Source organism: Taudactylus pleione, unplaced genomic scaffold (genome assembly GCF_031769625.1).
Source record: "Taudactylus pleione unplaced genomic scaffold, aTauple2 ptg000110l, whole genome shotgun sequence".
NCBI classification, from domain to species: Eukaryota; Metazoa; Chordata; class Amphibia; order Anura; family Myobatrachidae; genus Taudactylus; species Taudactylus pleione.
The window spans coordinates 6161507-6175742 of record NW_028284512.1 but is presented as its reverse complement, the minus strand read 5'-3'; positions in this window follow the sequence as shown (position 1 = coordinate 6175742).

Genomic DNA, 14236 nt, shown 5'->3' with positions numbered 1-14236 from the left:
GTAGGGAATTCACATGCTTACTTTCCATGAAGCCAAATAATCCATAATGAGTTACACTAGGGATAGACATCAGCAGATGTGAATATTTTGCACAGAATGACCTGGCACGCCGATGTTACTAATATTGCTAAAATGCAGGTGGGGTGATTTGTAAAAAAAAAAAAAAAAAAAATAGGACCTTTGAGTGCACAGTACTAAACCAATCAGTGAATTGGATGGCAATTATCTAATGAAATAATCAACTATCGTAATATTATGAAAAAAGCTTAATAAAAAAAATGGGAAATTATTACAAGCTCTTAAAGCTCTATAGCCCCTCTTCCAGGCAGAGTCTATTTTACAAAATCTATTGAATTATATTGCCTTTGCCATGTGTAAGCTGTGTGCAATAAGCTTCCCGGGCTGGATTTGTGCAAAGTCATAGAGGTGAGAGGCTACATGGGAAGTCATTGAGACACGGCTTGTAGGTAACTTTCCATATCAAACCATAGAGAAAGAAAGGAAGGGGCATACAATGGAATATCCATGCTATATGAAATTAATCATATCGCTTTTAATGTACAGTGCCTTGCAAAAGTATTTACCCCCCTTGGCTTTTTACCTTTTTTGTTACATTACATTGATTACAACCTGTAATTTATTTCTTTTTTAAATCTGAATTTTATGTGATGAATCTGCACAAAAGAGTCTAATTTGGTGAAGTGACATGAGAAAAATATATATAAAAAAGAATCTTTATAAATAAAATTCTGAAAATTGGCATGTGCATATGTAATCACCCCGTTTGCTATGAAGCCCTTCAAAAGTTCTGGTGCAACCAATTACCTTCAGAAGTCAAATAATTAGTGAAATGAAATCCACCTGTGTGAAATCTAAGTGGCACGTGATCTGTCAGTATAAACACACCTTTTCTGAAAGGCCCCAGAGGCTGCAACACCACTAACCAAGAGGCATCACACCATGAAGGAGCTCTCCAAACAGGGACAAATTTGTTGAGAAGTACAATTCTGGGTTGGGTTATAAAAAAATATCCAAATCTTTGATGATCCCCCGGAGCACCATCAAATCCATCATCATCAAATTTAAAGAACATGGTACCACAACAAACCTGCTAAGAGAGGGCCGCCCACCAAAACTCACAGACCAAGCAAGGAGGGCATTAATCAGAGAGGCAGCACAGAGACCAAAGGTAACCCTGAAGGAGCTGCAGACTTCCACAGCAGACACTGGTGTACCTGTGCATGTGATCACAATAAGCCGTACACTCCATAGAACTGGGCTTTATGGAAGAGTGGCCAGAAAAAATGCCATTACTTAGTGATAAAAATAAGAAGACACGATTTGAGTTTGCCAAAAAGCATGTGAGCGACTCCCCAAATGCATGGAGGAAGATGCTCTGGTCAGATGAGACTAAAATTTTATTTTTTGGCTACCAACGAAAACGCTATGTCTGGCGCAAACCCAACACATCCCATCACCCCAAGAACACCATCCCCACAGTGAAACATGGTGGTGGCAGCATCATGCTGTGGGGATGTTTTTCAGCAGCAGGGACTGGGAAACTGATTTGAGTCGAGGGAAAGATGGATGGTGCTAAATACAGGGATATTCTTGAGCAAAACCTGTTTCAGTCTGCCTGTGATTTGAGACTGGAACGGAGGTTCACCTTCCAGCATGACAATGACCCAAAGCATACTGCTAAAGCAACACTCGAGTGGCTTAAGGGGAAACATGTAAATGTGTTGGAATGGCCTAGTCAAAGCCCAGATCTCAATCCAATTGAGAATCTGTGGTCAGACTTGAAGATTTTTGTTCACAAGCGGAAACCATCCAACATGAAGGAGCTGGAGCAGTTTTGCCTTGAGGAATGGGCAAAAATCCCAGGGGCAAGATGTGGCAAGCTCATAGAGACGTATCCAAAGCGACTTGCAGCTGTATTTGCTGCAAAAGGTGGCTCAACAAAATACTGACTTTAGGGGGGTGAATAGTTATGCACGCTGAAGTTTTCTGTTATATTGACTTAAATGTTGTTTGAATCACAATATAAGAAAACACACAACTTCACAGTTGTAGGCATGCTCTGTGAATGAAATGATGCACACCTTCAAACAATCCATTTTAATTTCAGGTTGTGAGGCAACAAAACATGAAAAATGCAAAGGGGGGTGAATTCTTTTGCAAGTCACTGTACATAAGAAATAGGGGCGTATTAAGTGAGGAGGTGGTCTATGTGCAGTCTCCATCAAGGCAGGCTCGCTGACATCCACGCTGGGCCCAAGTGAAGGGGACGTGGCCTAATCGCAGGAGGCATGGCCACGCCCCCTCAGGGAAAAAAGAAAAGATTTTTGCAGCCCCCACACTGGGAAGAGCTGCGCTGTGAGCTCCTCAGCCCGGCGCACAGCCAGTGGGGGGAGCAATCAGTGTAATCGCTCCCCCCACAGGCATAGGAAGCTGCTGCGGCTGCTGCTTAGCAGCCGCGAGCAGTCTCCCAGTGCAGCCCAGCACACAGCAGCATGTGCTGGACTGTTCTGATGTACGAGGGGGGAGGGGGGTCGGCACCGGGCCCCTCCAACAAGCCCTGGCCCAGGTAATTAGTACCCGGTCCCCCCCTCTGAGTGCCCCTGCATCCAGGCACTCTCCTCTCTAGCCAGTGGTACAAGCGGATAGATTCTGGTGCTGTGCCAGAGTCTAGTGTCCATGCGTAGGTCTCCAGGAAAATGACATGGCGGTCATTTTCCCAGTGATTTTTCTACTTCGCATACGCAGATGTATAAAAGAAAATATGGCGCGCTTTTTGTTCAGATACTATCTAGTATAAACACCTGCAGCCGACACCAGAGGAATTCCTGCAGGATGACCTCACACAAAAAATTAAATAAACAACACAGTAGGTGTCTGCGCTGATGTCAATACATAAAACACATGTCTGGATAAATATATCATAAAAATGTATTTATACATATATTAAAAATATGTAAATGAACTGCAGTTCAATAATACAATTAGATATACACACATAGAAAGAAAAAAACAAACAAATATATCTGAATACTGTCAATGTACAATATAGAAAAAAATGACTAAATATTTTGTTGCATCCAAGTCGACATACCAATATTGCACTGTGACAGTACATAGGACATCTGATTAAATGAAGCTGGAAATTAGGCAATTATCTATATTCCCAGCATCCGTTATCACCTGTAATGCATAGTGAGTGATTCTGATACTAGATGAAAAACGAGTCCAAAAACAGAACCTGCTAGCACATTGAAGGATGTCTTAAACGGATGAATAAATCCTATGATAAAATGAAAATTGATAAGGTTGCAGACTCTGGAGCCAGAGATACTCCTAACAACCTCAAATTGAATCCTTAATCCCACTAGTTTGTAGGCTGGAACGAGCTCCCCAAATCCTTACCCTGTCAGGGTTTCCCAAAATGGTAGTGCAGCCAATGTGTGTGGCTAGGTCGCGCCGCTGCGGCAGCTCCCGACCAGACTGTAAGGCAGGGTGGCGCCGCTCCGGCGGCTCCCGACTGACCTGAGAGGCTAGGTCGCGCTGCTCCGGTGGCTCCCGACCGGACTGTAAGGCTGTGTCGCACTGCTCCGGTGGCTCCCGACCGGACTATGGGAACCAGGGATGATGAGACAATGTGCGGAGAGTTCGCCTCAGCATGCAGACTCCGGAAAGATGAAACAAAGTGACAACTGCTGACTCCACGTGTGTGGCCGCAGATGTATCCAAGCACAAATACTGATGTATAATACGGCAACTGCCGCCAGTAATTGAAGTGTGTAAATCCAGAAATACCACACAATAGGTGTTTGAAGACTGCAGTCAGCTGAGAATATGGCGGTCATGACATTTTCATGGTGATTTGTGCAATGCTCCTGCCACGGGACTACGTGTTATAGCACATGGGTGCAGGGTGCGCAGTGTGGGACCTACGTACATACACCGCACACAATGCACCTATTATATAGATAAGCCACTGCATAAAAAACGGTTTCAAAAGCCACAGGCTCCCTGATTTGAAACCCTGCATGTTTCCTTATACGCATATACCACACCAAGAGGGAGGTGTATCTAGCTATCATGTTATACATTATTTTTATATTTTCATACACTAGATATAATCATAGTTGCTGACTTTCTGGCTGCCCCCTCCAAAGGGCAGCCAGTTCAGCACAGCACGAGACGTGGAGGTGGCATAGGAGGGCAATCGCACTGCCCACTATACAATGCCGAGATTACCGGAACTGTAAAGCAGGCAGCGGGGCTACGATGAAGCGATTCATCGTGACTCGTGTCATTGGCCCTCTCCGAACCACTTTCTCCAGGTAAGTGGGGGGAAGTGCTGGGGGTGCAGGGAAGTGCAGTTGGTGCAGGGGGGGGGGGGATAAATGCGCCACCTGATTTTCGTGAGCCGTCCGCCCATTCCGTTAGAGTAGGCAAGATTGTAGATCATGGATAGGAAGAATCTGATTGATTGCTTGTTCTTTTTAGAACATTTGATAAATACCCACTAAATGGAGCCCAAATGATGCAGACTGCTCAATCACTTCCAACATTTCATATATCGAAACTCAAAAACATTATTATTTATTCTATCCATAGGTGGCACACACACCAGTACATTACTAATTCCAATGAGGCTTTCTCCGAATTTGTGGGACTCTTTCAAATAGTTCACTTTAAAAATAAAAGAGGAAGAGGAGGGAGATTGGTGTCAGAAGATAAAGGCCCCCATATATCTGCGACGAATTGCCGCGATGTAGCAATCCTGCAACCCGGCAACATGGTGGATTTCACCGATCCTGCGACGGATCGCAGAACATCGACGGCCGCCTTTCGGAAATGCGTTTCCGATCCAATCGGAGGATCGCGCAATCCGCTGGAAGATGTATGGGGGCCTTAAAATACAAAACAATGATGGTAGGTTTAGGACTAACAGCGATTAGCTAATAGATTTAAATTACAGGTTTTGTTTTTTTGTTGTTGTTAAACATATGCAATGTAGCCAAGGCCATTACAATTTAAAAAGGTGTCACGGGTATTTGTCGACTTTTGCATTAATCAAAATAGAGTTAGTGTTATCAATGGTTCATTTAAAATATAAAGATTTGCAGCTGGCTGCGAAGTGGCTTTTGGCTGCCATCCCGCAAAGGAGGAGTTTTATTCACCACTGACTGACTAATAAAACAACAGCAATCTTTCTCTATAAAATGACAGCAATGGCAAGACATACAAGATACATATATATATTAGGGGTGAGCGGGTTCGGATTTCTGAAATCCGAACCCCCCCGAGCCCCCCCGATCCGAGTCCGATCCGAATCAGGCTCGACTTTTCCCGCCTGACTCGGATCTGAAATCGAGGCAAAACGTCATCATCCCGCCTTCCGAGTCTCGCGGGTTTTGGATCCTATATAAGGTACCCACGTCGGCGCCATTTTCTCACTCGGCTGTGGACAGTGAAGAGGGAGGGTGGGAGTTAGGGCTGTGTAGTGTAGTGTAGTGTAGTGCTGCTGTTGTCCACTACTTCAAAGTCCATAGGGGCTGGCTGTGTTGTGCTGTGCTGCTGTTGTTAATAGGGGCTGTGTCCACTACTTCAAAGTCCATAGGGGCTGGCTGGACTGTGTTGTGCAGTCAGTTCTCCATAGGGGCTGTGTCCACTCCAAAGTCCTGTGCAGTGTCCCAGTCCTAAAGGAGTGCTGCAGTGTTGTCCAGGGGGTGCTCTGTCCATCAGGGGTGCTCCCCCCAAGTGCTAAAAAAATAATATATTTTCTGTGTTTGTGAATTGTGTGCGCAGTAGCCGCACGTGCATCAACAAAGTAGTGCCAAGCGTGCGCCTGTGTCATAAGTAAAGGGCCGGCTGGCTTGACCGTTAAGGGTGCTGTAACCCCCGAAAGTACACTCCAGTCCAAACCAAAAAAAAAATTATTTTCTGTGTTTGTGAATTGTGTGCGCAGTAGCCGCACGTGCATCAACAAAGTAGTGCCAAGCGTGCGCCTGTGTCATAAGTAAAGGGCCGGCTGGCTTGACCGTTAAGGGTGCTGTAACCCCCGAAAGTACACTCCAGTCCAAACCAAAAAAAAAATTATTTTCTGTGTTTGTGAATTGTGTGCGCAGTAGCCGCACGTGCATCAACAAAGTAGTGCCAAGCGTGCGCCTGTGTCATAAGTAAAGGGCCGGCTGGCTTGACCGTTAAGGGTGCTGTAACCCCCGAAAGTACACTCCAGTCCAAACCAAAAAAAAAATTATTTTCTGTGTTTGTGAATTGTGTGCGCAGTAGCCGCACGTGCATCAACAAAGTAGTGCCAAGCGTGCGCCTGTGTCATAAGTAAAGGGCCGGCTGGCTTGACCGTTAAGGGTGCTGTAACCCCCGAAAGTACACTCCAGTCCAAACCAAAAAAAAAATTATTTTCTGTGTTTGTGAATTGTGTGCGCAGTAGCCGCACGTGCATCAACAAAGTAGTGCCAAGCGTGCGCCTGTGTCATAAGTAAAGGGCCGGCTGGCTTGACCGTTAAGGGTGCTGTAACCCCCGAAAGTACACTCCAGTCCAAACCAAAAAAAAAATTATTTTCTGTGTTTGTGAATTGTGTGCGCAGTAGCCGCACGTGCATCAACAAAGTAGTGCCAAGCGTGCGCCTGTGTCATAAGTAAAGGGCCGGCTGGCTTGACCGTTAAGGGTGCTGTAACCCCCGAAAGTACACTCCAGTCCAAACCAAAAAAAAAATTATTTTCTGTGTTTGTGAATTGTGTGCGCAGTAGCCGCACGTGCATCAACAAAGTAGTGCCAAGCGTGCGCCTGTGTCATAAGTAAAGGGCCGGCTGGCTTGACCGTTAAGGGTGCTGTAACCCCCAAAAGTACACTCCAGTCCAAACCAAAAAAAAAATTATTTTCTGTGTTTGTGAATTGTGTGCGCAGTAGCCGCACGTGCATCAACAAAGTAGTGCCAAGCGTGCGCCTGTGTCATAAGTAAAGGGCCGGCTGGCTTGACCGTTAAGGGTGCTGTAACCCCCGAAAGTACACTCCAGTCCAAACCAAAAAAAAAATTATTTTCTGTGTTTGTGAATTGTGTGCGCAGTAGCCGCACGTGCATCAACAAAGTAGTGCCAAGCGTGCGCCTGTGTCATAAGTAAAGGGCCGGCTGGCTTGACCGTTAAGGGTGCTGTAACCCCCGAAAGTACACTCCAGTCCAAACCAAAAAAAAAATTATTTTCTGTGTTTGTGAATTGTGTGCGCAGTAGCCGCACGTGCATCAACAAAGTAGTGCCAAGCGTGCGCCTGTGTCATAAGTAAAGGGCCGGCTGGCTTGACCGTTAAGGGTGCTGTAACTCCCGAAAGTACACTCCAGTCCAAACCAAAAAAAAAATTATTTTCTGTGTTTGTGAATTGTGTGCGCAGTAGCCGCACGTGCATCAACAAAGTAGTGCCAAGCGTGCGCCTGTGTCATAAGTAAAGGGCCGGCTGGCTTGACCGTTAAGGGTGCTGTAACCCCCGAAAGTACACTCCAGTCCAAACCAAAAAAAAAATTATTTTCTGTGTTTGTGAATTGTGTGCGCAGTAGCCGCACGTGCATCAACAAAGTAGTGCCAAGCGTGCGCCTGTGTCATAAGTAAAGGGCCGGCTGGCTTGACCGTTAAGGGTGCTGTAACCCCCGAAAGTACACTCCAGTCCAAACCAAAAAAAAAATTATTTTCTGTGTTTGTGAATTGTGTGCGCAGTAGCCGCACGTGCATCAACAAAGTAGTGCCAAGCGTGCGCCTGTGTCATAAGTAAAGGGCCGGCTGGCTTGACCGTTAAGGGTGCTGTAACCCCCGAAAGTACACTCCAGTCCAAACCAAAAAAAAAATTATTTTCTGTGTTTGTGAATTGTGTGCGCAGTAGCCGCACGTGCATCAACAAAGTAGTGCCAAGCGTGCGCCTGTGTCATAAGTAAAGGGCCGGCTGGCTTGACAATTAAAGGGTGCTGTAACCCCCAAAGTACACTCCAGTCCAAACCAAAAAAAAAATTATTTTCTGTGTTTGTGAATTGTGTGCGCAGTAGCCGCACGTGCATCAACAAAGTAGTGCCAAGAGTGCGCCTGTGTCATAAGGGCCGGCTGGCTTGACCGTTAAAGGGTGCTGTAACCCCCAAAGTACACTCAAGTCCAAACCAAAAAAAAAATTATTTTCTGTGTTTAGCCGCACGTATATATCAAATCGATATAACATAAATGGAGGACCAAACTTTCTCCGATAAAAATAAAATAGAGAAAGATCAAGAACCACTTCCTCCTAGTGCTGAAGCTGCTGCCACTAGTCATGACATAGACGATAACATGCCATCAACGTCGTCTGCCAAGGCCGATGCCCAATGTCATAGTAGAGGGCACATACAATCCCAAATGGCAAAGTTCAGGAAAATGACCTTGAAAAAGACATTTAAATCAGCTGAAGAGAAACGTAAACTTGCCAATATGCCATTTACGACACGGAGTGGCAAGGAACGGCTAAGGTCGATCCCTAGTATGTTCATGACTAGTGGTTCAGCTTCACATGACGATGGAAGCCCTCCTCCCACTAAAAAAATCAAAAGAGTTAAGCTGGCAAAAGCACAGCGAAGAACTGTGCTTTCTAAGAAGATATCACAAATCCCCAAGGAGAGTCCAAGTGTGGTGGTGGTTGCGATGCCTGATCTTCCCAGCACTGGACGGGAAGAGGTGGCTCTTTCCACCATTTGCACGCCCCCTGCAAGTGCTGAAAGGAGCACCCACAGTCCACTTGCTGATATGCAAATTGAAGATGTCACTGTTGAAGTACAACAGGATGAGGATACTGGTGTAGCTGGCGCTGAGGAGGAAGTTGGCGAGGAGGATTCTGATGGTGATGTGGTTTGTTTAAATCAGGCTCCGGGGGAGACAGTTGTTGTCCGTGGGATGAAAAAGCCCATCACGGTCATGCCTGGGCAGAAGACCAAACATTCCACCTCTTTGGTCTGGCAATATTTCTATCCAAATCCGGACAACAACTGTCTTGCCATATGTACCATATGTAAAGGTGAAATAAGTAGGGGTAGGGACGTCAACCACCTAGGAACATCCTCCCTTATACGGCACCTGCAGCGCGTTCATAAAAAGTTACTGTCAAGTTCAGAAACTTTGGCTAAGACCGTAAGCAGTCCAGGGACACCTAAATCCCGTTGTCCTGTTGTATCCAAGCGCCTGCAAACCACACCGTCAACTCCCTCCTCGTCAATTTCCTCCTTAGTCAGGATCGGAAGTAGTCCTGCAGGCCATGTCACTGGCATGACTGACTCTCCTATCCGGGATTCCTCTGGAGGATCCTGCATTGCTACGCCTACTGCTGCCGCTGCTGCTGTTGCTGCTGCTGGGAGTCGTTCATCATCCCAGAGAGGAAGTAGGAACACCACTACTTTTACTAAACAATTGACCCTCCAACAGTCCTTAGCGAGGAGGATGAAGTACGACAGCAGTCATCCTGAAGCAAAACGTATAACTGAGGCCTTGACTGCTATGTTGGTGTTAGACGTGCGTCCGGTATCCGCCATTAGTGCAGTGGGATTTAGACAATTGATGGAGGTAGTGTGTCCCCGGTTCCAAATCCCGTCTAGATTCCACTTCACTAGGCAGGCGATACCGAGACTGTACAGAAACGTCAGAAAAAGTGTCCTCAGTGTCCTGAAAAATGCCGTTGTACACAATGTCCACTTAACCACGGACATGTGGACAAGTGGAACAGGGCAGACTAAGGACTATATGACTGTGACAGCCCACTGGGTAGATGTATCACCTTACGCAGCAACAGCAGCAGCGTCACCAGTAGCAGCATCTCAGAAACGCCAGCTCGTTACAAGGCAGGCTATGCTGTGTATCACCGGTTTCAGTAAGAGGCACACCGCCGACAACCTCTTAGAGAAACTGAGGGAAATCATCGCCCAGTGGCTTACCCCACTTAGACTCTCCTGGGGATTTGTGATATCTGACAACGCCACCAATATTGTGCGGGCATTACATCTGGGCAAATTCCAGCACGTCCCATGTTTTGCTCACACAATAAACTTGGTGGTGCAGAATTTTCTGAAAAGCGACAGGGGCGTGCAGGAGACGCTTTGGGTGGCCCGAAAAATTTCTGGCCACTTTCGCCATTCAGCGACTGCGTGCCGAAGACTGGAGCGCCAGCAAACACTCTTGAACCTGCCCCGCCATCACCTGAAGCAAGAGGTTGTGACGCGGTGGAACTCAACCCTCTATATGCTTCAGAGGATGGAGGAGCAGCAAAAGGCCATACAAGCCTATACATCCACCTATGACATAGGCAAAGGAGGGGGTATGCACCTGACTCAAGCGCAGTGGAGAATGATTTCCGTGTTGTGCAAGGTTCTCCAGCCCTTTGAACTTGCCACACGTGAAGTCAGTTCAGACACAGCCAGCTTGAGTCAGGTCATTCCCCTCATCAGGCTTTTGCAGAAGCAGCTGGAGAAAGTGAAGGAGGAGCTAAGACGGAGCGATTCCGCTCGGCATGTGGGACTTGTGGATGAAGCCCTTCATTCGCTTTGCCAGGATTCCAGGGTGGTCAATCTGTTGAAATCAGACCACTACATTTTGGCCACCGTGCTTGATCCTAGGTTTAAAGCCTATGTGGTGTCTCTCTTTCCGGCCGACACAAGCCTGCAGAGGTGCAAAGACCTGCTGGTGAACACACTGTCAGCTGAAGCGGAACGTGACACGTCAACGGCTCCTTCTTCATTTTCTCCCGCAACTGGGGCTGCCAGGAAAAAACTTAGGTATCCTAAGCAACCCGCTGGCGGTGATGCAGGGCAGGCAGGACCAAGTTTGGACATCTGGTCCGGACTGAAGGACCTGGCAACAATTTCTGACATGTCTACTGTCACTGCATATGATACTGTCACCATTGACAGAATGGTGGAGGATTACATCGGTGACAGCATCCAAGTAGGCATGTCAGACAGTCCATACCTGTACTGGCAGGAAAAAGAGGCAATTTGGAGGCCCCTGTACAAGCTGGCTCTATTTTACCTGAGTTGCCCCCCCTCCAGTGTGTACTCCGAAAGAGTGTTTAGTGCAGCCGGGAACCTTGTCAGCGAAAGGCGTAGGAGGTTGCTTCCACAGAATGTGGAGAAGATGATGTTCATCAAAATTAATTATCAGCTCTTCCAGGGAGACCAGCCTCCAGAAGGTACAGAGGGACCTGTGGTGGTGGATTCAAGTGGGGACGAGTTAATACTTTGTGAGGATGAGGATGTACACACTGAAGAGGGTGAGGAATCGGTGGATGAGGAGGATGAGGATGACATCTTGCCTCCGTAGAGCCAGTTTGTGCAGGGACACATTAATTGCCAGCTTGTTTTGTGGGGGCCCAAACGAACCAATCATTTCAGCCACAGTTGTGTGGCAGACCCTGGCGCTGAAATGATTGATTTGTTAAAGTGTGCATGTCCTGTTTATACAACATAAGGGTGGGTGGGAGGGCCCAAGGACAATTCCATCTTGCACTTCTTTTTTTTCTTTGCATTATGTACAGTTTGGGGCCTAGTTTTTCTAACTGCCATCCTGTCTGCCACTGCAGTGTCACTCCTAGATGGGTCACGTGTTTGTGCCGCCCACTCGTGTCGCTTAGCATAGTCATCCAGCTACCTCGGTGCAACCTTTTGGACATGAAAACACTATTGTGAGGTGTGAGGTGTTCAGAATAGACTGGAAATGAGTGGAAATTAAGGTTATTGAGGTTAATAATAGCATAGGAGCAGAGAAACCAACAAATTCTGTGATTTTAGCTGTTTTTATGCTTTTTTAAAAAAAAATACAGATCCAAAACACAAAACCCAGAACCCAAAACACGGAAGGGTGGTTTTGGCAAAACCAATCCAGATCCAAAACACGAAGAAAGATCCAGATCCAAAACCAAAACACAAAACACGAAAAGTGGCCGGTGCACACCCCTAATATATATATATATATATATATATATATATATATATATATTATATATATATAGGTAATAGAGATAATCCGGCACTCACCCCAGCCTCCACAGCATGCCCAGGTGAAAGGATTGGATGCAAGGTCTCAACAGAACTTCGAAAAAATAACAGACACAGCCAGGATATATAGGACCTCATTCAGAGCCGGTCGTTGCGGCCGCACGGTCGTACGCCACCGATGTTCACTGAACTGCGCATGCGTAAAGTTCGCAATGCGCGTGCGCACACTTGGTGCTACGATCAGAAATTTCTCTCTCCTTGAACACAGCCAGGTCGGTAGTTTGAGTGACAGAATGAGGCGTTTGTGGGTGGTAACAGGGGAAGGTGCTTGAAAACGGGGGAGTGGAAATCCGAACGCAGGCGTGCCTAATAATGCGAACGGCGTTTTATGGGAGTGCATAATTAACAAAGTAGTGTCATGGCACACGTGACATGGGTGGTTTGTACACTGACATGATCGGAGTGCTTAAGAGAGGGTATGGTCAACCTTAAGCTCTACGACCAGTTCCGATGGTTCCCGATGGTCTCGATTAATCCTTATATGGCCGGAGATGACGTGTAATGCGTACGAGAAGGGGGCTTATTTCTTGTCTTCCGGCCGCTTTCTCCCCTTGGTCGGCCAGCTAACGATCCGATCTTAGGGACGCAACATGCGAGTGCATCATTTGCATATCCGGCCCCTTTTCCCGTACGACCGTGCGGCCGCAACGACCGACTCTGAATGAGGTCCATAGTCCTATAGACTATATATCCTGGCTGTGCCTGTTATTTAGTAGAAGTGCTCTTGAAACCCTGAGTGCCATCCTTTCACTATATACCAAATATATATATATATATATATATATATATATATAAATATATACTATATATATATATATATATATATTGATAAATTGATTTGATATAGAGCGCCTAAAAGTGCAGAGGTGCTCTAATTTTACAAAAATTTTGTTATATAACATTGTGAGATTTTTATCACCTGGGCGACTTGGCCGCCGACCCAGGGATCTGCAGACCGAGCAGCCGATTGGTAACTGCACTGACATCACAACTGGGCAGGCATTTAAATTTGCCCGTCCAGTTAAGATGTCAGTCACCGGCGGTCCCTGCACCAAGTGTACAGGCGGTCAATGGGTCGTCTGTACACACAGCTAGTTGCCGCGATATATTGGCAAGATATATTGGCATCAGCTGAGCTACATATGTCTGTGAACAACATCTGATTGAATGACATATCGCATAGTGTACTGTGCAGTTTCTCAAACTCGGTCCTCAGGACCCCAAACAGTGCATGTTTTCCAGGTCTCCTCACAGAATCACTAGTGAGATATTACCTCCACCTGTGGATCCTTTCAAATGTGTCAGTGAGCAATGATTACACCTGTGCACTTCTGGGTGACCTGCATAACGTGAACTGTGTGGGGTCCTGAGGACCGAGTTTGAGAAACACTGGTGTACTGTATACCCAGCATTAGTACTCCTTTAAGCCATCTTTGAATTGATCCATGACTAAATCTTATGCCTATTATATAATTCCCCTTAAATATCCTATGTAGCCAGCCCCTATAAATATTTCATTAATGAGTAAATTGGATTCCTATAATTAGACACAATGCACATGATTTGCTCTCGATGTGGATATGTATGTAAAGATGTCTTGCAAATGATGAGTTAACTTGTGCAGACTGAAAATCCTTATATATAATTGAAAATACTTGTGTTTCAGCTGAGATGTTATTGGCCAGTGGTGTGAAATGTAATATAATACTAATCTGTAAGTAATCCACTTAATTAAAAAGTGAAATTATAGAGACTTAAAATATTCACCCGTGTTGTTATTTTTTTTAAGCTATTCACAGTCGTCTTGTGTTCCTATAATCCACACAACTGACCCCAGGAATATGAAAGAGTTGATTCTGTTTAATTAAAAAACAGTCACTTAAGCTTAAATTTTACAGGAAATTATTTCTCAGCTGAGCTATTTTGCATAGGAAAATGTGATTTGGGTATAAGTAGACCTTTACTAATGTAGTCTAGTGACCATGGGTCTATTATTTGGCCATTGATGTATCTATGGGTACAGAGTGTGCGGTGCACACGGCCCAGGGGTGCCCACAACACACACCATGCACCCATATTATATTATACTTACCGGAGTCCCGCTGCAGACAGAAATCATCGGGAAAATTGCACAATGCCCATTTTCCCAGAGATTTGCGCTT